The 22,048-nt window shown below is 44.7% G+C and overlaps 2 long non-coding RNA genes across 4 annotated transcripts; one reads left to right on the forward strand and one right to left on the reverse strand.

Moving 5' to 3' along the window:
* Window positions 1-14,052: 14,052 nt before the first annotated feature.
* LOC135289777 (uncharacterized) lies at window positions 14,053-16,463 on the reverse strand. The gene is made up of 4 exons (XR_010352519.1): window positions 16,427-16,463; window positions 14,632-14,727; window positions 14,480-14,544; window positions 14,053-14,357 (listed from the first exon to the last, which is right to left on the reverse strand). It is a non-coding gene; the product is annotated as an uncharacterized LOC135289777 (long non-coding RNA).
* On the forward strand, window positions 16,391-21,478 carry LOC135289768 (uncharacterized). 3 transcript variants are annotated; one of them, XR_010352502.1, is made up of 4 exons: window positions 16,391-16,661; window positions 16,788-16,912; window positions 19,649-19,868; window positions 21,228-21,478. It is a non-coding gene; the product is annotated as an uncharacterized LOC135289768 (long non-coding RNA). The 3 variants fall into 3 exon arrangements; XR_010352497.1 differs by having other exon boundaries at window positions 16,407-16,661; window positions 19,662-19,868; window positions 21,231-21,478; XR_010352491.1 differs by having other exon boundaries at window positions 16,416-16,661; window positions 19,662-19,868.
* Window positions 21,479-22,048: the final 570 nt, after the last annotated feature.

Here is a 22,048-nt window from a genome sequence, read left to right on the forward strand (position 1 = left end):
AGGTGTGAGCTCACTGTGCCCTGGTTTCAATTGACTGGAAACCACATGAGTGTGGTTTACATGGAAAAAAATCCACCAAAACCGAGCAAAGGCAGCCACACTTAGACAATATTTGATTGCTGCAGACCACAAGTAAGAGAGAGCTGACAACTGCCTGCCAGAAATATGTAGAAATACCCCAAGAATAAAAGAAAAACCCCTAGGAACAGACAAATTCTGTAAGATCCAGTTACCAATATTGCTGCATTTTTGGCTCCTATCTGTCTTTAACAGGCCTAAGAACTATGCTGTCCTTTGAGTGAAAGGCCTTATTGCATGAAGTACCTTCCTGTTCCTGGTGGAGATGACCCCGTGCAGGCACAACAGATGTCCCTGGACTCCTCAGAGAGTGAAAACTGGCTGCTTTCCCACATTATCTCGGAGTGGGACAGTCGCCCAGTTGTGTTAAATCCCAGCAACTAAACTCATCAAAACAAAACAAACCAGGGCAAAAGTGAAGCTGTCACTGGCATGAGAGGGACATAACTCCAGTAAGCCAGATGACAAGCCACTCTGGACCTTGCAGATCCAGGCCTCGCTTCATCCCCTCATCACTGTTGTCAAGAGCAGCATTTTCCAGCTGGTGTGCCCTGTTTTGTTCTTCAGGAGGTGGATGCCACCCCAGTTTGAGGATAGCTTCTAGGCTACAAATGCAATAACTTTTTAAGAAGATGCAATGACAAGACAAATATAGGTAGGTGCAAGAATCTCTGCTCCTGACTCACAGAGTCTGAGCACTGCTGTCACCCAGTCCTGCTCAGCCTCCTCTTCTCCAGGTGGTCACAAACCCTCCCAGGCACAAAGTGGCACCTGTTTGCTCCTTCACATCCTTTCCTTCCCTGCCCTGGTCCCTGGAGACTCATCATAGGGCTGGAGAGAAGAGCCCTGTGCTCTCCAGGGCTGTGCAAGGTGTTACAGCTGCATGTTTTATCTGCTTCAGGAAGATTCAAATAGGAGAGTGAAATTTTATTAATGCTGAATTTGATGAAATGTTACCCGAAACTGGTGAAAAAGAGATTTTCGAAATTTTTGAAATTTATTGAACAAAAACTGCCCCAAAACAATGTTAACTTTGCAAATGAAACTCACCCAAGTACTTAAGTGCTGCAAGCCAGCTCAGCAAGACAAGAACAAAGACAGAGAGGAGTTATTATGTAGAGAAAGGGTGCCATCCAAGTTAAAGATGATCTGAGTATAGTCCCAAAACAAATTTAATCCTTCATCTCAATCTGTGGTACAACAGGACAATGAACAGAGGGACAAAGATAGGATAGCTAATCAGACTTAGAATATGGGGATATTACCAATGGAATAACATTTGAAGACTTCTAATCTGTTTGAATCAAAAGACCAGATGATCTCTATCTGAGAATCAAAGAATAATGAAAGAGCTGGCAAATTAAACAGTAAGTCTGGCAGCAAACAAGTTTATTTCTAACAAATATTTCTAGTTCAGGCTGTCTCTAATCAAAGGACTGCTTACAAATATGGGTCCCTTTATCTGGTCTATGTAGCATAAAAAGCATAAAGTCAGGTTTTAAGGGAGGAACAAACATAGAGGAAGAGAATACGAGCCCATATCTTTATGAAACAGATTCATTCAGTTTAGCCAAAAACTGCTTTTGATAAAAGGATTTCACTGGCTGAAGGAAATGTTATTTACCTAGACTCTGTTAACCCCCAACATGGTACAATATGGGTAAGTATTAGAGAAAACAGATTATGCAAGCTACAAGAACTGTAAGGTGAGGAGGAACTGGCCAGTGGACAACCTGCTCCTGAGCCTGGAAGGTGGGTGATGGCAGAGCTCCTCAAGGGTGGAGCCTGGGAGTGCTCTAATTTATAATGGCATAAAAAGCAATATTTTGCTGGTGCAATATGTTGATGAAGATGTTGTCTACATGCAAGATGATCACAGTGGCGGAGGATGGACAGACAAACCCAAACTAGGAAGGAGCAGAGATGCTTGAGGAATGGGAAGCTACCTGGCTGAAGGAAAAATCTAGTTCTGAGCTCTGTTCCTTTCAGCTCTGGTCAGACTGGATGAGCTAAAAACATTTTGCAAAAAGGTATGGAGGGTATGAAGCAGTGACCATCACTGTCTCCAAGCACATCCTGCTTATCCACGGATACTTCCCTGAGGACACAAGGGAGACAATGACATATTTCCCCTTTTACCCTACTGCTGGGCTGGTTAGACTTGACTCAAAACTTTCCTTTTCAAGATATGTGTTTGGCAAAGAGCAGTGACTCCTTGAAACTACAGTCCACAATAAAAGGGAGACACAGTTCAAGCATTTTATTTCTTTTAACTGTCTGCATATTTGTCTGCATCTCTTTTGAATTGTTTTACCAAAAGGTACTTCTGCTCTGGAAAAAAGGCACGAGTCATTCCTAAAAGGCAAAAAAAAACCAAGTTCCACTATGCTGGTAGTTAGTCACCGTTTTGAACTGTTGTCACGCAACTTTTCATAACTAGGCAATGCAAAAACAAAAACAATATAAAATAAGCCTGAATTTATCTCTTGGAAATTCTCTGTTGGAAAATTAATTGGATGAGGGAGATTTTCACATTGCCAAAGGGTAATTTTTAGAGGATTTTAAGGTCTTTGGTGGATTAGCAACAATGAACATAAAGCAGTTAAACTGTGGTTACACAATAAATGGCATTTATACAACAGAGAAAGTGCCTCCATGACACTGACAGGACAGACTAGATCAAGGTAGCTGACCAAAACAAAGGGAGTAGGCCAAAATGAAGGGGAAAAGTTATTGCCTTGTATTATCATGAGCATTGCTTTTCATTTTTGAAACAGTAAGCAAAATAAGTCAGTAGAAATATATCTAAAATTAACATAATGCTGGGAAAGGCAACAGTGGAAGCTCCTAGGACAAGCAGGAGCTAATTCCTACTACTGGTTGAAATAAATCTATTTTGCTGTGAAAGGGGGCAAAGGCCTAGTTTCCTCTAGAGATGTGTTTGTGGCCCCTGTGCTCCCTACCACAGTGACCCCAGACCTGCTCCATGGCCCCTAGGATTCTTCTCCACAAGAGCCCCAAACTCCTTCACATCTGCAGACAGCTCCAGAATCCTTCCAGTTCTTCCATTTCGTTTCTGAGCTGCCTCTGTGGGGCACCCAGCTCGCCCCCAGTGTCCATGGCCAGCCATGCTCTGCCTTAGCCTCCTGCTGCTCAACATTGGTGGTTTTGGACATGGATAATGGTAGCAATGGAAGTTTCATCACGTGCTGCAAGGCTGGCTTAGCAGGATGTCTGAACTGATTCAGCTGCATAAAGAAGGATTGAAATGTCTCTGGATATCACTGGGTGGAAGATTGTTAATTTTGATTTATTTTAATAAACTATTAGTTTATAAATAGCTTTTATAAACAAAATACAGAGGAACTTGTATTTTCAGGGCAGATTTCCCCAGAAGGGAGACTTCAGACAGTCTGACTGGATTTGGGCAGTGGTTTCAAAAGGTGCTTGGGGGGAACAGTGAGACACGAGATGAAGACATCTGGAAGAGATGGTTCAGAGTATAGACCCTCCAAGTCAGACCCTGATTTCAGTAAATGAATTACATCAGAGGTTAGCAAAAAGGCTCAGCCATGTTCATGAGACACTTTACATGAAAAAGCCTGAAACATTTGGAAACTATTTCTTTTTTTCAGACACATACATCTCAGTTCATTGTAGTTAAAGACAGATTTTGGACCCAGAAGCGTGGAAATGTATCCAGAGTCAGACTGCTACAAATGTTTCAGGCCAACTCCCCTGTGCTGATGCACATAATGAGTTCAGGAGGCTGGGAGTTGTTTCCAGCAGGTGTTTGACCAGCGCTGCAGGCATCAAGACATACTGGGACAGGCAGGTCTGGCATCCCCCTCCCAGTGGCCTTGGCCCTACTGGATGTTCACCTGCACAGCAAAGCACTGGATAGCTATTTCTATCTCATCATATATTAGATATTATATATAATATATAATATATTATATATTATATATAATATACTATATACATTATATATAATAAATAATATATAATATATAATATATAATAAATAATATATAATATATAATATATAATATATCATATATCATATATCATATATCACATATAATATATTATATGCTATATATTATATATTATATATTGTATATTATATATTATATATTATATATTATATATTATATATTATATATTATATATTATATATTATATATTATATATTATATATTATACATTATATATTATATATTATATATTATATATTATATATTATATATTATATATTATATTATATATTATATATTATATATTATATATTATATATTATGTATCATATATATGTTATATATCCTATACTATATATTATATATTATATTATACATTATATATTATATACCATATTTTATATATTGTGTATAATATAGAATATATTATATAGAATATATAATGTATTTATCTTTATCTTTATCTTTATCAAGTTGTATTTTTTGTTTTATTTCTATTTCTTTATATTTTTTCTATTTTTAATCCTCCCACCATATCTTTTAAAACCCTGTCTTGCTATTATTTTGAGTATTAATCAGAAGCGGACCTGTATCTTTTCCAACAAGAAGCAAGCCCTGAGCAATATATCCCAGGAAGAAAAGGTGCAGCAGCTGTCACAGGAGCAGGAGGGCAGGAAGGATGACAAATAACCCACACACCTGGAGCCTGTGCAGCCGAGGGGACACACGTGGGACATGAGTGCCCAGCCTGGCCCAGCACCCAACACCATTGCCTCAGTGATGGAAACCAGTGAGTCGCCCTGCCCCGATCTCTGAGCAGTCCATTCCATACCCAGAGGCCAGCACTCAAATATGAAGAATGTCCTACTGCACCCTCGGGGGGTCCCATACTCTGCATCAGCCTCTGTGTGAAAAGGTCCTGCACAGCCTTTAGCTGCCTTGCAGTACAGTGTTTCCTCTTCAAATATGAAATGTCAAGATTTAGGTTAAGTAATATTTTAAAAAGTGATATCAGATCAATACCTGTCAGGAGCAGGCATGTACTGCCAATATCAGCTGCCTGTGAGGATGGGGATGGAGAGCTGTGCTGTGGCTGAGAACTGGGAGGTGAGATGCCCAGGATGAACACCAGGAGAAGCAGGAGGACGAAAAAGCAGAGTAGGAGGGTGATCCAAGTTTGCTAAGGAAAGTCCTGCTTCAGCAGGGATCGTGGCATCAGAGAAAGTGCCTGGTTGGGGTAGTTTTAAAAGGTGGCTCAAGATGTGGAAGCACTTTTCTTCTCACTCAGCCTGTGCTGGCACACAGAAGCACTTCTGGTGCTTTCAGGCACTGACACTGTGATTTGAGAACATGGTTTCACATATTTGCAGCCCTTCAGGAGACACATCCTGCTACTTGTGCCTGTTCACACTTCTGCTGGTGCTGCCAGTGCAGCTCAGGAGAGCTGTCCCCAGCAGCCTCCCTTAATCTGCTGTCTGAGCACTTAATCGCTGATTTACAGCAGTGTTTGGGATGGGAGTGGCAGGAGCCTTTACAAAGGTTTTCCAGCCACTGCCAGCTGCCCTGCAAGGTGCCTGGCCTCATGTCTGCTTATTTTATACCATTTATCAGGCTGGGAACAGCCCCCACTTGAGCTGTGAGGACCAAACCTCTTAATTACCATGAAGTGAGAAGCTGGGAAACTGGATGGCAATGAGGAGCATGGTGCCAGGGCTCCCAGAGCTACCCCTCCCCCGTTGTCCATGGAGCTGGGAATACAACCAGCCTCACACCTCGCAATAATATGAGTAAAAACAGCTTTAAAATCTTGCAAGTGTCAGAACTATTGCACTGTAGTGCCTGATCCAGCAGTCCCTGCAGCCAGCGTCAGTCTTTCCAGTGATATTAAAAGTTGTTGGACAAGGGCCTAAGTGACTAACAAGTACAATATTTGAAATAGAGGCGTGGGGCATATTTGCAGCAATATGAAAAGAACCCCTATTCAATCTCTGTTCAGTAATTAACTTTAAAATATGTCTATTGTCGCAAAGTGTTTTGCAAACATGCTGAGTCTGTAGTAGAAAACCAAAACTGTCCCATTTATGAGCCAGAAAAGTTTGTCTGAATGCAGGTGAGGCATGCAGAGGAAAGAAGTATTTCTGCAAATACATTCAAATAAAAAGAAATATATTATTGAGAACATAAGAGAGGCTGTACAAAGTCAGAGAATATGTAATGAGAAATCCTATTAAAAAATCCTGAATTTGAAAACCCTTCAATCTAGAATCACCATAATTTAGATTTTTTTTCCCAAGATCTTCAAGTGTCAGAGCTCCCCAGTAATAGTCTGAAATTAGTTTTAATTATATGAGTATATAACCTTACAACTATATACAATATGCTTAATCACAGCTGAGCAAGGTACCTCAGCCCCTGGTACAGTCACAGAGGACAGAAAGGTGCCTGCAGGGAGTGGTTTGTCCCTTTCCAGTGAAGTTAAAGGCATTTTGACTTAATTGGTGCCCTATGTATGCCACAAGACACACAGAAAGCAGTGTGAGGCCACCAGGGTTTCAGAATGAGCCCCTGTGCCCTGCAAGGAGCACAGCCATCTGTCTGCTGCTGGGAGCCACTCCAGGGCTCTGGTGGCTGCAGGGGAGATGATGGCTGTGACAAAGGAGACATCAGGATTCCCAAGGTGCAGGGTCTCCCAGGGGATAGGGATGTCCTCCACAGTGGCACTGGTGCCCAGTGGCAGGGCAGAGGCTGGACCAGCAGAAGCTGAGGGCTCCTGTTGGGGCTGCAGAGGCTGCAGAGGCTGCAGGCTTGGCAGAGGGACACCTGCTCCAGCAGGATGCCACAGCACCACGTGAAGGAGCAGCAGACTACCTGTCTTTGCACTGGACTTCATGCTGTGTAAGGAAATGGCAGTTTTTCTAATCAATGTGTTTTCATAAAATATCATAGAACATGGCTGTGTTTTCACTGGCTCTTTATGATTGAACAGGCACCACATCTGTATTTGAGAGCTACCCCTGCTTTGTTTCTGCACTGGCTACAGTTTGAAAGCCTCTGGAGACAATTTTTAGGGCTTTGAGTTACACTGTGGGCACTCCTGCAGCATCAGGTTGCCAGCAGTATCTCACCAGGCAGCAGAGATCTATGAGCCCTCCCAAGAAAATGAGACCACTGTAACACTGTGTGAAGCTGCACGAGGACATCAGGAACTGGAACCATAGCTCTCACCTATGAACTCTTATGTAGTTTTCAAATCCTAAACTTGTTACTCTTCTATTTCCTAGAAGCTGGCATCCCTGTACTTCTTCTGGGCAGACAAGGACAGGAGAGAGATTAATTCAAATTTTCTCCTGTTTTTTTCATGAGTTCAGTGGCAAAATTAAACAAAGAATTTTAGTGTGCTGGTCAATGAACAGTCAGGTCTCTGCAAATAGCCAATTCTGAGGATTTCTATGACCTTGGAGTATTTAAAGATCAACTGGGCATAAAATGCATAAATTATCTATATACTTTAGTCACTATATATTTTATTCATTTCCTGGGATTGGTGATGAGGGTTCATAAGTGCAAGCCCCACACACCAGTTTTTCCAGGCCTTTGAGTTGCTCCTGCACCAGCAGAGCCAGGCAAAGTGGAGCAGGCCAAGAAGAGAAGAAGGGTTTGTGTGACAGCTCCTGAGCCAGGAGGTCTCGGTACCTGTGTGCTCTCTGACAGAGATGGACCAAACTGGGCAGACAGAAGTTCAAAGACCTCCACTTTTCTGCAGTCAGCCTCTGCCCACCCCAATGGAGTGGCTGTCAGGACAAGAACAAGGCTGAAGTAGTTCATGGAGATGATCCCATGTTCTCTGAGCAGCAGATGCTCACGGTGGCCCACAGGGGTCCGTGAGGCCTCTGGCAATGCACATGCACCTGGCTCAACTGGCACTGCAAATACAGAATCTCAGATGCTGGTGTACCTCCCACATCTTCCTGACTGAGGCTGCCCAAGCGTAGTCTGGAGAACCTCAGCTGTGGATTCAGGTGCCCACTTCCCAGCTAAGGACTACTTCAAATGTCTAGTTATTTTCATGGGTTTGGACCTTGGTTTTAATAAAAGAAATTCTGCCCTAGAGAGAGCATAAGAAAGATAATGCTAGTGAGGCAGGGACTGAGGCTGCCTGCTCTATGTTCCCAGGCTCTCCCTGTCCCCAGGGAGAATCCACCAGTCCTCAATTTGTCACTCCTGCATGTCCCTAAAGCATACACACCCAAAGCTTGGCCTCACACCATAGGTACTTCCATATCCTTCTTCCTTCACTCAGGTTCATCCTGGTCTCTTGCAAGAACTCCACAATGGCTCCTTACCTCTTGCTTTTCCATGAGTCTCCTGGTTGCAGGGCTCCAACAGATGTGAAAAGAACTGAGGAAAGGTGTCTCTGGAAGAGCTAGAGCAGTGCTATCATTCTCAAGGAGAGACCAGAGTGTTTATACCTGTTCCTCAGTCTTACTCTACTTGGAAACACCATTTTCCTGGCCTGAGCTATTCCTGTGGCAGCTGAAGGTCACTCGTAGGAGTTACCTCTTAGAAGGTAAGTGATGTCCTCTGCCACCATCATGTGAGAAGCTGTGGGCTCAGTACAGATCTGAGGTCTGTGACTCTGTCCTGTCTGGCCATCAGAGCATGGCAGAAGAGAGCTGTCCCATCAGATTTTCATTTTTTTATTAATCAGCTGTGTTACAGAGGAAAAGGCTCAAATGGGATTAATACTTTGCTAGCTCAAGTGGTGTTAGAGGCATGTGCACAGTATTTGTAGGGCAGATGCAAATTCAGTTGAATGACTTTTTGAGTGCATGTAACACATACACAGCTCTTGCCTGTAGATTATATAAAAACACAAAAATAGGCAAGAGGTCACAAGTTTTTAATTGTCACCTCTCAGCACCCACCTGTAAGAGTCATAAAAATGTCAGAGGAGTGAAAGTATTCATCTGTTGTGCTGCAAACTCCACAAAGCCCCTCCTCAGCATCACTTCAAGGGCTTGCTCTGGAGAGGTCTGCAATGCCCTCAAGTGACCAGGCTGGATTCTCACCTTTGGGGTTCTAGTGAAGCTGGTAAGGGCTGCTGTAAAAAGTCAGGAATGGTGTCAGAGGGGGACCATGGAGCAAAGCCCACACATCAGGCAAGAGGCCAAGAACCCAAAACTTCTAACAAAAGAGAGGCAAAGCAGCTGCCAGAAAAAAGCAACAGGAGCTTGCTGCAAAAAGAAATTGGAGAAAAGGAGTGAGCTCATCCACAAGTGAAGGCTGAGTTAATGTTATTCCCTGTCTCTTAGAAACTTCAGCTGTGGTTTTTGGTAAGAGAGACAATGTAAGTGAGAGCTCGGTTAGTGTGCAGCACATCCTCATTCTGCCTTTGAAGCTGGCACAGAGGGGGAAACCTCATGTACAAGGTATTCAGTGGCTTCCCTCGCTCTGAAGAAATAGTTAAGCTCCACCTACCTAACTTTCATGGGCTGGATAGGAAAGATCTGATTTGTCAGCTTTTCCACCACCTCAGCACAAATCAGTGGAAAAACTGCAGCTGGGTTTGTGCAGACATGGCCCAGGGTGAAGTGAAGCTCCTGCTGAGCCCAAGTCACTCTGCGAGGAGAGAAGAGGCAGAAAGACCTTTTGCAGTGCTGTTATTCAGATGCCTTACATGTGCAGAATGTCACATCTGTCTCCTCTGGCCCACTGGGAGGTGGAGGTGGCCATGCTCTGAAGGATTTGAAGCATGAACATGCTTTGTCAGAGCTGACTCAGCGAGGAGCCCCGGGGCTGGTGAGTGGAAAGTGGGCTGAAAGCAAAAGGAGCCTTTAACTTGCTGGCCATGACTGGTGGCTTGTCCAAAGTGAGGGCTGAGTGGAAGGGAGGAGGAGGAATGCCAAGTCCCAGCAAAGCAAATATCAACATATGTGCACTCCATGTAAAAACAGAAATGTAAACAGAGCCCTATCCAAAATAAACACCTGTAAAATAAACACAGAAGGGCAATATATCAAACAAAAAATGAGCACCAAAGTATAGGAGAATGTCTCAGCAGGCAACCACCAGCCCAATGCTACCAGAAATGCTCATCTTCCTCCTTTCTGCATCTCCTCCTAAAAAAAAAAAAAACTTCTCTGGAAAACACAAATTGAGTGAAGTGGCACAGTGTCCCTGCACAGCCCCTGGGCACCAACCCCGTGCTAGAGGGAGGGTTCCTGGCCAGGGAGGGCAGCTGCTGCTGGCTCAGGCTGCCACTGCCACTGCAAAGCTGCAGTGCCTGGAGGGCCCCAGCAGCCAGCAGCAGGGCAGGGGAGGAATGCTCCCAGCAGGGAACAGAGGTCTCACAATGGGAAGGACAAGTTGGATAGATGTGAATAGTCCCTCACAACCTACACAAAAATGGAGAAAACCAGAAGCTCTCTTCCCTGGATGTCTGCCCTGCTGTCCTGATTGCCCTGCCAGGGTGACCATGCTCCTTGGGGCATGTTGGCATGGCCACCACCCTCAGTGGAGGGGAAAGTTCTTGTCCTCTCCAGGATGATCTGGATCTGAATAAAGGCTATGCAGGGGCATGCTGGGCCTGGGCAGCAGCCCAGCTCCCACTCCCTCTCCCTGCTCTGCAGAGGCAGACAAACAGGGGTTTATTATATTTTGTCCTCCAGCACAATATCAGTCCTTTTCTGTAGGCTTTGTCACAGCAATGATCCAAACCAGACCCCTTCGTTCCTCTCAAAATTTTTTCCAGCATGTACTTCATGCTGCACTGGAGATGGACACTCTGCCCTCTCCAATGAGAGACAGTGATGTGCAGCCTTCTGCCTTGCCTCTTACAGCACTGTATGCCAATCCTAATGCAGAGATGTAGTTCAGTCTCTGCCTTGTCCTCCATTCCTCCCCCTCCATGCCCCTCTGCTCCTTCAGAGATACATCATGGGGTGAGAAGCTGTCTCCCTGGTCCCTCAATGTATTGGGTTTGCCTGGCAATGTTTTGGTAGTGGAGCTGCTATGGGGTGGCTTCTGTGAGAAGCTGCTGGAAGCTTTGCCTGTGTCTGACAGAGCCGGTGCCACATGGCTTCAGGATGGACCCACCACGGGCCAAGGCTGGGCCCATCAGTCACAGTGGTAGTGCCTTTGGGATAATGTACCTAAGAAGGGGGAAAAGTGGTGCTGCAATAGTAGCCAGAGGAAAGGAGTGAGAATATGTGAGCAAAAAAACTCTGCAGGCACCAAGCTCAGGGGAGAAGGAGGGACAGGAGGTGCTGCAGGCACTGGAGCAGAGATTCCCCTGCAGCCCTTGGTGCAGCCCGTGGTGAGGCAGCTGTGCCCTGCAGCCTGTGGAGGTCCACAACAGAGCAGAGATCCTTCTGCACCCGTAGAGGACCCCATGCAGGAGCAGGTGGATGCTTGTAGGAGCTGTGACCCCATGGGAAGACCATGCAGGAGCAGGCGTCTCTCGAGACCTGTGGACCATGGAGATTGGAGCCCACATTGAAGCAAGTTTGCTGGCAGGACTTGTCAACCATGGGAGACCCACACTGGAGCAGTTTGTGAAGAACTGTGGGAAGGACTCACACTGGAGAACTGGAAGCTGTCTCCCATGAGAGGGACCCCACACTGGGACAAGGGGGAAGGAATGACAGAGACCACCTGAGGGGAAGGAATGGCAGAAACAACCTATGATGAACTGACCACAGACACCATGCCATGTACACCTGTGCTGCTCTTTCAAAATTTAGGGCTTTTTATTTTCTCATTACCGTACTCTGATTTTGATTGCCAATAAATTATTTTTCTCAAATAGATTTTGTTTTTCCTATGACAGTAATTGCTGAGTGATATCTCCCTGTCCTTATCTCAACCCACGAACCTTTTGTTATATTTTCTCTCCCTTGTGCAGTTAAGGAAGGGAGTAACTGAGTAGCTTTGGTTGACACCTGGTCCAGCCAGGATCAACTGACCACACTGACCTACAAGCTATTATCCAAAACTTGTGCCTAAAGGATGCCACATTTGCTGCAATGGTGGGACTGGTGTCTACATTTTTGCATTTCAACTCAAATATCAGCTGATGACTGTATGATCCAGACCCATTAATCTGCCATCCTGGGGATCCTCACAGCACCTACAAAGACAGGAGTACCAAGTAATTGAGTCTGCAAGTTTAATTTGCTGAGCTGCCATTAACACTAATTATTTTTCCACCATTTCCCTCCATAGTGACATCTGTTAGGGATATAATTTCAGCAGTGAAGCTGAGCCCAGCCCAGCACTGGCAACACAATGTACACATCCCTTTGTTTACCATTTCTTAGCAGTCACCTTGTATTTTACATTTCCCAGCTCTGCTGAGTTGTTTGGAGAAAAGCAGTCCTGTCCTGCACACGTCTGAATAATGCCTTCCTTGCCCAGGAGAGCCTGGTCACCAGAGGGGATTTCCTTGCTTGCAGCTATGTCCCTAATATGATAAGCAATTCAGCTCTTGCTTCTCGTACATTGGGGCTCTCTAATGGAAGAGTAGAAACTCTGAGGTGAAATCAGCTGAACCTGAAGAGCAGGGGTGTCTGGGTTTTCTGTTTTCCACAAAATCAGCTGACAATGAAGCACTGTAACTATTCATATTTTTTAGGCAAACCTCAGGCTAAAGAAGAGACTGTTTTCTATTATAGTTAATATTGTAAATCTTACATCTCAGGCATAGTCTGTGTGAATACTTGTGAGATTAGCCACAGGCATCAGGGCTAGGGACTACAGCTGCAGTAGCTTTTAGGAAGCTGAGCTCTTCATATCCCGTATCTGCTGTGTATCTAGTGGACTGACCTCTTTAAAAAGCAGCTTTACGGGAGGTGCTATTAAAAAGGAAGAATTTATTTAATCATCACAAAAATACTTATTAAATCTCAGTATTTCCTAACCCCTAAAGTATTCCTGGTTTATACTTAGGCACTTGCACTGTAAATCACTATGCAAGAAGTTTTCTTTTCATGGCAACCTCTTCAATTCCGTATTCATTTGGCACATGAACCACATGGGCCTGCCAACTTGCTGCTTCTTTCCATATCTCCTGGCTATTTAACAACAGTAACTCATGTTAATGAGGTTGTACATTTGCTTTTTCCCTTAAAAAGTAGCACACAGCCCTTTCAGAGAGGGCCCTCTTGTCTGTGCACATTCTTCAAAGTCCAAATGCAGAATGAATGAGTTTGTACTGACAGCTTTGCAACCTCTGAAAATATGCTTGTCTTTGAGTGGTTTGCCTTCCTCTCTGCACTAGAAAAGAAGAAACTTCTGTTCTTAACAAAAACTGAATTAATATGAACCAAGAAACACAAAAGAGAATTGTCACACCTTAGCAGCTAGTCTGTATTATTACAAAATATCACATTAATATTCAATAAAATATAGTCTTTAAAATCCTCTAATTTAACTCTTTGAGGTACAGATTACTGAATTAAAATAATTGCCAAAACTGATGCCATATTAAGGTAATTTATATGCAGGAAATGCCCCCCTATAACTCTGATGTAGATGAAGTTCATGTAATGTTATTTGCTATTATTCTGTTCTTGAAGCTTAAGATTAATTTGCTAAATAAAACATTGCAATCAAATTCTCTTCAATGGCTCATCTCTTTTCAGTCTACACAAACCAAAGCTTTGTGTACCTGGAAATAAATGCTAAACCATGCTTGCTGCTCCAGCCAGATGGAGTTATTGGCATTAACACAGTTGAATAAACTTAGCATAATTAAAATCAACATTTTGCCCAATCTACACTGCTTACTGCAGGTGCATTTCTTGATTTATTATGTAAAATTATTCAATTTAATTAAAAACAGAAAAGTGCAATACAGAAGTAACAACAGCATTCCTTCAATAAAGTAAGAGGGATTTTCTCCTTCTGAGGCAAAAGCCATATACCATGGTCCTGTCCCAGCCAGGGATTTGTTTTCTTTCTCAGTGCCTTGCTCTTCTGAAGCTGTGCTCACCAGCATTATCCTGTGTGGTCCACAGACCTTCCTGGGGCAGTGGCAACATTTCCATCCTGGAACAAGGCTTGGGCTGCCACTCAGACTCAACAGCACTGAAGGGACTGCAGTTAAAACCAGGATGCAGCAGAGATTTGGAAATACTCCCATATTTAATGAACTGTCCTCCTTGCATTTAAAGTACAGATGAAATACCCTTAAGGGAGAGGTTTTGTCTGGGGCTGCTACCAAAGGGCCTTCCTGTGCAGAAGGCGGACAGGCCAATGCACAGCTCATGTGCAATGTCATCACCAAGTGCTCTTGGTCACTGCCTGCCAACAGAGACAAACAGAAATATTGCAAAAATGGCACAAAGCAAAGTGAAAGGTATGGCCAGTACCATACTCTAGCAAGAGAAGAAAAATCTCAAACATATTTGTCAAAAGACACTCACCTGGGTAATTCAATGCCCAGGGATCGTGGAGCCAGAGCCATGCAGGATTCAGATAGGGCCAGGCACTGGTGTATAAACAGGGATATTTTCTCATTCTCCACTCAACTGAGATTCAAAAATGCAGAGTATATTCCTCACCCTATGTCACATACCAAGTTTTTCAGTAAAGAAGAATTTGATTTAGGAGCCGGCTTTCCTACTATCATTCCTTACAGAAATCTTTCTCCTGAAGCATCTGGAAGTTGTCACTGTGTGAGTTAAAAATATTGAGAATCTGAACTCATCAATCAATGCCCATCTTCTAGCAGTGCTTATGCTCTACATACATATGAACTGCACGTTATCTATAAATAATGGACAAAGAAAAAGGCATTGGAAGGAAGCTAATTTCAACATCTTTTTCATTTGTGGGTTTCTGCTGCAAAGAGTTTCTGCTTTTCATTTCCTTGGGGTTTTTGAGCAGTAATATCATATCATATGTCATCTGTTTACTGAGATGGGAACCGAGTGTAAATATTGGGAAATCTGATAAACAATACTGTAAATTCAGAGCTCAGCAAATAGGCTGAACACAGCCCAGCAGCTTTCCATTGCTCCTTAGGAAAGGCTGGTATTCACCCATGGAAATTACAACATTCAGACACAGGCTTAACCTGGCCACGCAGCTTAATCAAGGGAGGAGAGGGAAGAAACAACTTTTGTGTCTGAATTTATGGCTTGGATAGTCTGTGAGGAATAACGCTGAGATATAACAAGACTGAGCAGTTGCAGAAGAGACTGAAACTGTTTGAATTCTTGTGGTGCCCTTTGGCCTCATGTGTTTGGGCTCTTTGAGTGTGTGTGTGACTGTAATGGGATAAAAATGTCAATGCGAGCTTCTGGATAAAACTGCTTGAGCTTCTTTCTTGTTCACTACATCCAAACATCTGCAGGGGCAGTAGGCACAGTTTGGGGTTTGGCTCTGCCAGGTGATTTGTAGCCCAGCAAGAGGTTCTTGACTTTTAACACCATGGCAGCACTGGTGTGAACTTGAGCGTCCACACTGAACATTTAACCAGAAAAACTGCGGTGCCACAGCAAGTCTGCTGGCACTTCCCAAGCAGGAGAGATCCACTCTGTTTCGTCAGGGCATGCACTGTGTTCAGAGCACTTTTTGAGAAGACAGTTTCACGTGGCTCCTGTTTTGACATTGTTCTTCTGTCATTGTCTTTCTGTTTCTGTTCAACAGCCCAAAGCAGCACCTTTTTTACTGACTCATCATCCCCAGACCACCTCAACTTTTTGTTGTGTTCACCCCTCTCCACCTCTCCCACAGCCCACATTGGACCTGCAGGATCACATGTGCCTCTGCTCTCCAGCTCCCTGGTTTCCTGCTCTAAGACTGCTGCTGGCCACAGTGTCTCACTTATTTCCAGATTACAGGGTTTGGTTTGCAAAACAGCTAGGTCCCTTCCTTGCTGTTTGCAAGTTTTTCTTCAAAGTTTTTCTGAGTTGTCCAGGCTTGGTAGTGGGGAATAGAGTGTGGGAACTGTGCTCTCTAATTTGTACCTGCGCTGATGCCTTGCAACCCAGTATTGCTGATCTCTAGGACAAGCACTACAGCAAGGAAGCTTTGATGGCCTAACTCTGTCTTTCCTTGTAAAAAAGGAAAGTATTGCTGAGATTTCCTTCATCCTGAGTACTTCCATTGGGCTAATGGGTTTAAACTGAAAAAGGGTAGGTTTACATGGGATATTAGTATGAAATTCTTTACTGTGAGAACGGTGAGGTGCTGGAACAGCTTGCCAGAGAAGCTGTGGATATCCCATTCCTGAAAGCATTCAAAGCTCTTTGGATGGAGCTTTGACCAGCCAAGTCTAGTGGAAGATGTTCCTGCCCATGGAAGCAGGATGGAACTAGATGGTGCCTTTCAATCCAAACAACTCTATGATTCTACCTTTGATATACCTGTCTGGGCAAACAGGGAAGTTTGTCACTCTCACCAGTTGTGGGAGCCTACAATTGGAGCATCTGTCTCCGTCTGTGACGTGGGAGAACCAGGAGACATCTCATCTCCCTTATGAGTCCCACACTGATGAGGTGTCCTGACAGCCAGCACAGAGGGCAGGGGGACTGTATGGACCTCCAGAGCAGTGGCATTTAAACTGGAACTGAAATACCAACCATGACATCCCAAAACAAGGTCACCCTGTAATATTCACAAATAACAGTCTGAACTGGCAGACTTCCACACCTGGCTGCCCATTGCTGCTTACTGGGAAGCATCCAGCAGAAAAATACAAATGCTTCCCTTGTTCCTCTCTGACAGGTAAAGGCTTAGTGGCATGCTGGATAAAAGCACAAAAGAGTCATATGGAAATGTGGCTTTACATCAAGGCCATTTAATTACACTTTCCAAATGAAGAAAATATTTCATCTTTTGGGGATTTAATGGTGAGTAACATAATGAAGAATAGAGTGTGTGTCATGGGGCAAAAAGGAGAAGGATTTCATGAACCAGGAGTTGGCACAAGTGAAAGAGGCCCTTTCTAGACAAGACCCTTGAGTCAGGGGGCAGAAAGTGAGTCTTCCTTTTCCCTGGTTAATTTGTCTCTACCCTGCTTAGCTGACAGGGAGTGACAGCCAGCTGCAGGTACTCCAGAGCATACCATGGGAGCCTGCAGAGAGCATGAGCTCCACCTTGAAGTCCTTTCACTGTAGCATTGTGGTGTTTTTATTGTGGTTGCTGCAAGCTTCTGTTTTGCATAAACAGCCTTAAAACTGTGAGCACCAAATGTACCAGCAGCAGGCTTGGGGCTGAGCATCCCCATGGTGGGAGAATCCATAAATAGAATTTCATGGGCTAAACAAGATGGTCTGTAGGGCAGAGAGCAACATGCAGGGTCAGAAAAAAATACGCATAAAGCTCAGAATTATCTAGTTTTATCAGAAAAGCTGAAATTCATGCAAGCAAGATGTCATCATTATTCTGACACTACTCCATTGAGTTGGCATTAATGACAGAGCTGGCAGTGCATTGTATGCTCTTGAACAATGACAAATGCACCATGGAAATTAAATGTGAAAACCAAAATAATAGCTGAAAAACATTCTTATTTTAGAGTTTTAGTAGCAGAAAGCATGAACTACACTGCTTATTCAAATCTGAAGTCAGTTGCAGGCTAAAAGAATTTATCAGCATGCAAAGTAGTGTAATTCTGTCCTAATTCTAGGAGAAAGTATCAAACACATGTTTAAATGTCATTCTCCAGCCATTAATTATATCCAGTTAGCACTGCTCTCCCAAGGAGCTGTGCAGTGAGGTGTCACTCACCTGCTGGCCAGGATGCTGTGTCCTTTGGCCAGGAGCTGCAGGTAGGTCCAGCCTGCAGCACTGAGCAGCTGTTTGGTGACACAGAGGATGTTTGGTGACACAGCAGCTGTTTGGCAGCCCTGTCTGTGTCAGCAGACATCCTTGGATGTGTGAACAACTACAAAGGAATGAGAATTAAATAATGAAATCTGCTCTAAGGTGTGTAGGGAAATGCTCCAGCCTCTTCTGTGGCTCATCTCTGCAGTGCTGATGGTGGCACCTCCTGCCCTGAGAGCAGCTCATGGTTGAGTGCAAGAAAGACACGATAAACTGCAGCTTGGATTCAGCTGGGGACATGAATCTCTTTTTGTTTGCAAAACCCAATGGTTGTAACAATGCCTGGTAATACACTAGTTGGGTTGGCTTTCTCCAGGATTTGCAGATTCACAGGGTGCTGCTGCTGTCTTGCATGCAGCACGTGGAAAGAAACGGGTGGGAGAAGCAGATCCAGCTGCAGCCAGCTCCGGAGGGTTGCCCACAGCTGCAGTACTCCCTGCCCTCCAACCTTTCTGAAGAGTCCTTGGAAAGAGACTGAATTGTTGGCTGGGGTTTCAGAGGACCAAGAGCCTGTCATGGTGCCAGTGGTGATGGCAGGGAGTCTCTAAACACCTCTCTCCTTATTTTGAAGTAACTTACCCTGGGAAAACAAGATTGCCCAGAGCCACTTCCCTTTTCTCCTGATTGATTTGCTATGTTTTAGGAGTGAAATGCTCTCCATTCGTGAAACTGAGCTTTTTGATACTACAAAAAATCTTTGTAGATTTTGTACCAGATCAACTTAGCTTACTGAGCAGTGCTGAGTGTGAATGCATTTGAAGAATGGAAAGAATCAGATCATGCCTTGACTGGAAAGTACTATTTAAATGGCTATTTCAACATAGTAAAGGGTTAAGGAACATGTGTCCACACTGTTGGAAGGGACTGAATTTGCCAGGGAATGGGAGATATAATTACTGGTGTTTGCCCTGGAATAGTAAACTCCATCCCTAATGGTCATATAAGTAATTTTTCTACTTTGCACTTAGTCAGAATAGATGTTTTTAAATATATCACAGTTAGAGCTTTTATAGAGTCTCAAAATTACATTACACTTTTTACTCAGCTGAATTAGAGCCTTGTGTTACATAAAAGAGATCTGAGCCATATTGATTACAAAAAAAGTAGAAAAGGTTTTATCAAAGAGATGAATGGGCTTTTTGTTGGTTTGCTTCACTCTGGCAAAGAGGGATGGAAATTATTCCATTTCTACAGCACTTACCCATCTCAGCAGGTGGGTCTGTACTCCCCAGTCAGTGTTTGAGAGGTTATTTGGCAGTTTAGCACAGATACAAACACTATAGCTCAGATCTCTAAGGGGATATTAATTGTCATTGTGCTGAAATCTGGCTTCCCTTTCAGAGCTGAGGGAGCTGTAGGGTTCAGCCTCCTCATTCACTGGGGGCCATGCAGGCTTCTTTTGGTGCTTGGGTGGTTTTGTGACTCTCCTCAGAGGTCATGTGGAGATGGTCAGGGTGATCCATGGCTCCACATTTCTGCCTGCAAGTGCAGATTAATGGATTTCTGCATGCAGGATTGAGGGTAATTTCTGCCCTTCCCAAAACCCCCAGTGGTGAGATGAGGCTGTCACCTGCTACAGTCCTTGACACTGGAAATGGCTATGGCTGCACAAAAGCTGGTGGCTGAATGCCCTGTCCCCAGGGAAGTCACACTTATAATGATGGGATTTTGAGCTCTGTCCTGGAGGGAGGGGGATGATGAGAAAAGTGAGAGTTTATGGGTTAGGAGAAAAAGGCAGACTAATAAGGGTGACATTGTAGGGGTTTGTGACAGCTCACCAGGAGGAGGAACTGTGTGAGATCTTCAAAAGGCACCTTGAACAAGCCTCAAAGCCACAGGAAATGGTTCTTGGGGGGGACTTGAACTACCCTGACATCTGTTGGAAAAGCAACACAGTGAAGCACATACAGTGCAGGAGGTTCCTGGAAAACTCTGATCACAACTTTCTGTCTCAGGCCGTGGAGGCTCCCACAAGGAATGGTGAGCTGCTCAATCTCCAGGGAGGGAAGGGAAGGGAAGGGAAGGGAAGGGAAGGGAAGGGAAGGGAAGGGAAGGGAAGGGAAGGGAAGGGAAGGGAAGGGAAGGGAAGGGAAGGGAAGGGAAGGGAAGGGAAGGGAAGGGAAGGGAAGGGAAGGGAAGGGAAGGGAAGGGAAGGGAAGGGAAGGGAAGGGAAGGGAAGGGAAGGGAAGGGAAGGGAAGGGAAGGGAAGGGAAGGGAAGGGAAGGGAAGGGAAGGGAAGGGAAGGGAAGGGAAGGGAAGGGAAGGGAAGGGAAGGGAAGGGAAGGGAAGGGAAGGGAAGGGAAGGGAAGGGAAGGGAAGGGAAGGGAAGGGAAGGGAAGGGAAGGGAAGGGAAGGGAAGGGAAGGGAAGGGAAGGGAAGGGAAGGGAAGGGAAGGGAAGGGAAGGGAAGGTTCCTGCTTGTCTGTGGGGACTGTTGGAGATATTTTCCTAGAGCAAATTTCTGCTGCCCATGGACCACAGCCCAAGGCTTTAAGCTATCCCCCCAAGCCTGGAGCCTTTAGCACCAGGCATAGTAAGGATTGGTCTGTCAGTCAGAGATAGGGGTAACAGAAAAGGCTCAGAGAGAGAGCAGCCACAAAGCTCAAGAGAAGGCTTAAGTTAATGAAGATGTTGCTATTTAAAGTCAGCAGTGAAGACAATCCCTGGCAGAGGATTTATTTGAACCAGGTCAAGCTAAGATTGGGGTGAGGCAGACCAGGTACTCTGCCAGCTGATGGGAATCCTCAGCATGTGCAGGGGTGACCTCTCCTTAGCCCCAGCCAGCAGCGTGCTGGCATCCACCTGCCACCACCTTCACCTTCATGCTTAATCACACCTCTTGCACTGAACAGCTCCTGCAACTGGGAACTCATACTGTTAAAATTAAGCCATTGTCCTCTGGCCTGACACAGACCCTTGCATTATGAGGAAAATGCCTCTGCTGCCTTGAAGCTCTCCAGCAGAGGTGTCAGGCACCTGCACTGTGTTAGACAGGATGCCTATCTTGCCCTCCATCCAGAGCCAGCAGTACTGCTCTGGTTGCAAAGCAACACTTAGAATAGCATAGCAAAGCATAGAGCAAAATAACCCAATAATGACATTTAAAAATAATTATTAAAATTACAGAGCTCTAAGCAGTCAGGTCAAGATCCTGACTACACACACACAGATTTGAACCCACAGTTAGACTTCCCATGCCAAGTTACAAACTGTTAATAGCAATTAGGAAAATCTACTTCGTGTTCAGATGAGGCAGCCAGACAGTGGCAGGGATCATTTTAAAGTCTCTTAAGTCTTTGCTGTAACTCACCAGGAGCTAAGTAAGCCTTTCTCTCCACAGCAGTTTCACCTTGGAGGGAGGTTAAAGGAGAGGGCTGTCAAAGGGACCATTTTCCCTGCCTACCCCTCAGCAGAAGCCAAACCTGAGGCTGATGCTCAGCAGGTTCCTTCTTTCTGCTCCAAGGAGCTGAACCAATGGCACCTCCTACCTGCAAACAAAACCGCCCAGGGCAGCCTGAACTTGGGTGGTGAATCTCTTCCCTCTTGGACAGATTTACCTTACAAATAAAATACTGTAAAATCCCCAAAATACCTAATAGATTATTAAAGTTTACTCATTAAGTCCAGGTGAGGTTGCTAAGCCCTTCTCAGCAAAACACCATTTGCTGCAGGAGCCAGGAGGGCAGCACAGCCACTGGAAGGAGAAGAGTTACAAACCACACATTGACTTTTGCAGCAGGAGAACCCCAAAACCACCCTGTTCATGGGTGAGATCTGTGATCCTCCAAAGCATGGCACATACTGTGGCAAATAAGGGGCTCAGTGCTAATGATTAGTATTTAAACAGGCTGCTGAGCAGGTTTAGTACTAGGGACAGCAGAATGGAGGGAGTTCTGCTGCCCCCATGACTTCGTGGAGCTCAGCAGCATAGGTGCAGCTCTTCATTCCACATTCTGGGGTGCTGTCTGGGATCAGGTTAGGATCAGGCTCCTTTCATCTGCCAGTCATGGTTGTAAATGCCTGTATTATCTCATGCCCCTGGATTGCCATATCCTACACCCCAGAGAGTTCCAGGAGAGGAGCGAGATGTCATGCAGGACTGAGTTTTTAAGAAATATGAATTCCCTGCCTACAGCATTAGAAGCACCAGCACCATTACAA

This window comes from Passer domesticus, chromosome 1 (genome assembly GCF_036417665.1).
Source record: "Passer domesticus isolate bPasDom1 chromosome 1, bPasDom1.hap1, whole genome shotgun sequence".
In the NCBI taxonomy this organism is placed as follows: domain Eukaryota; kingdom Metazoa; phylum Chordata; class Aves; order Passeriformes; family Passeridae; genus Passer; species Passer domesticus.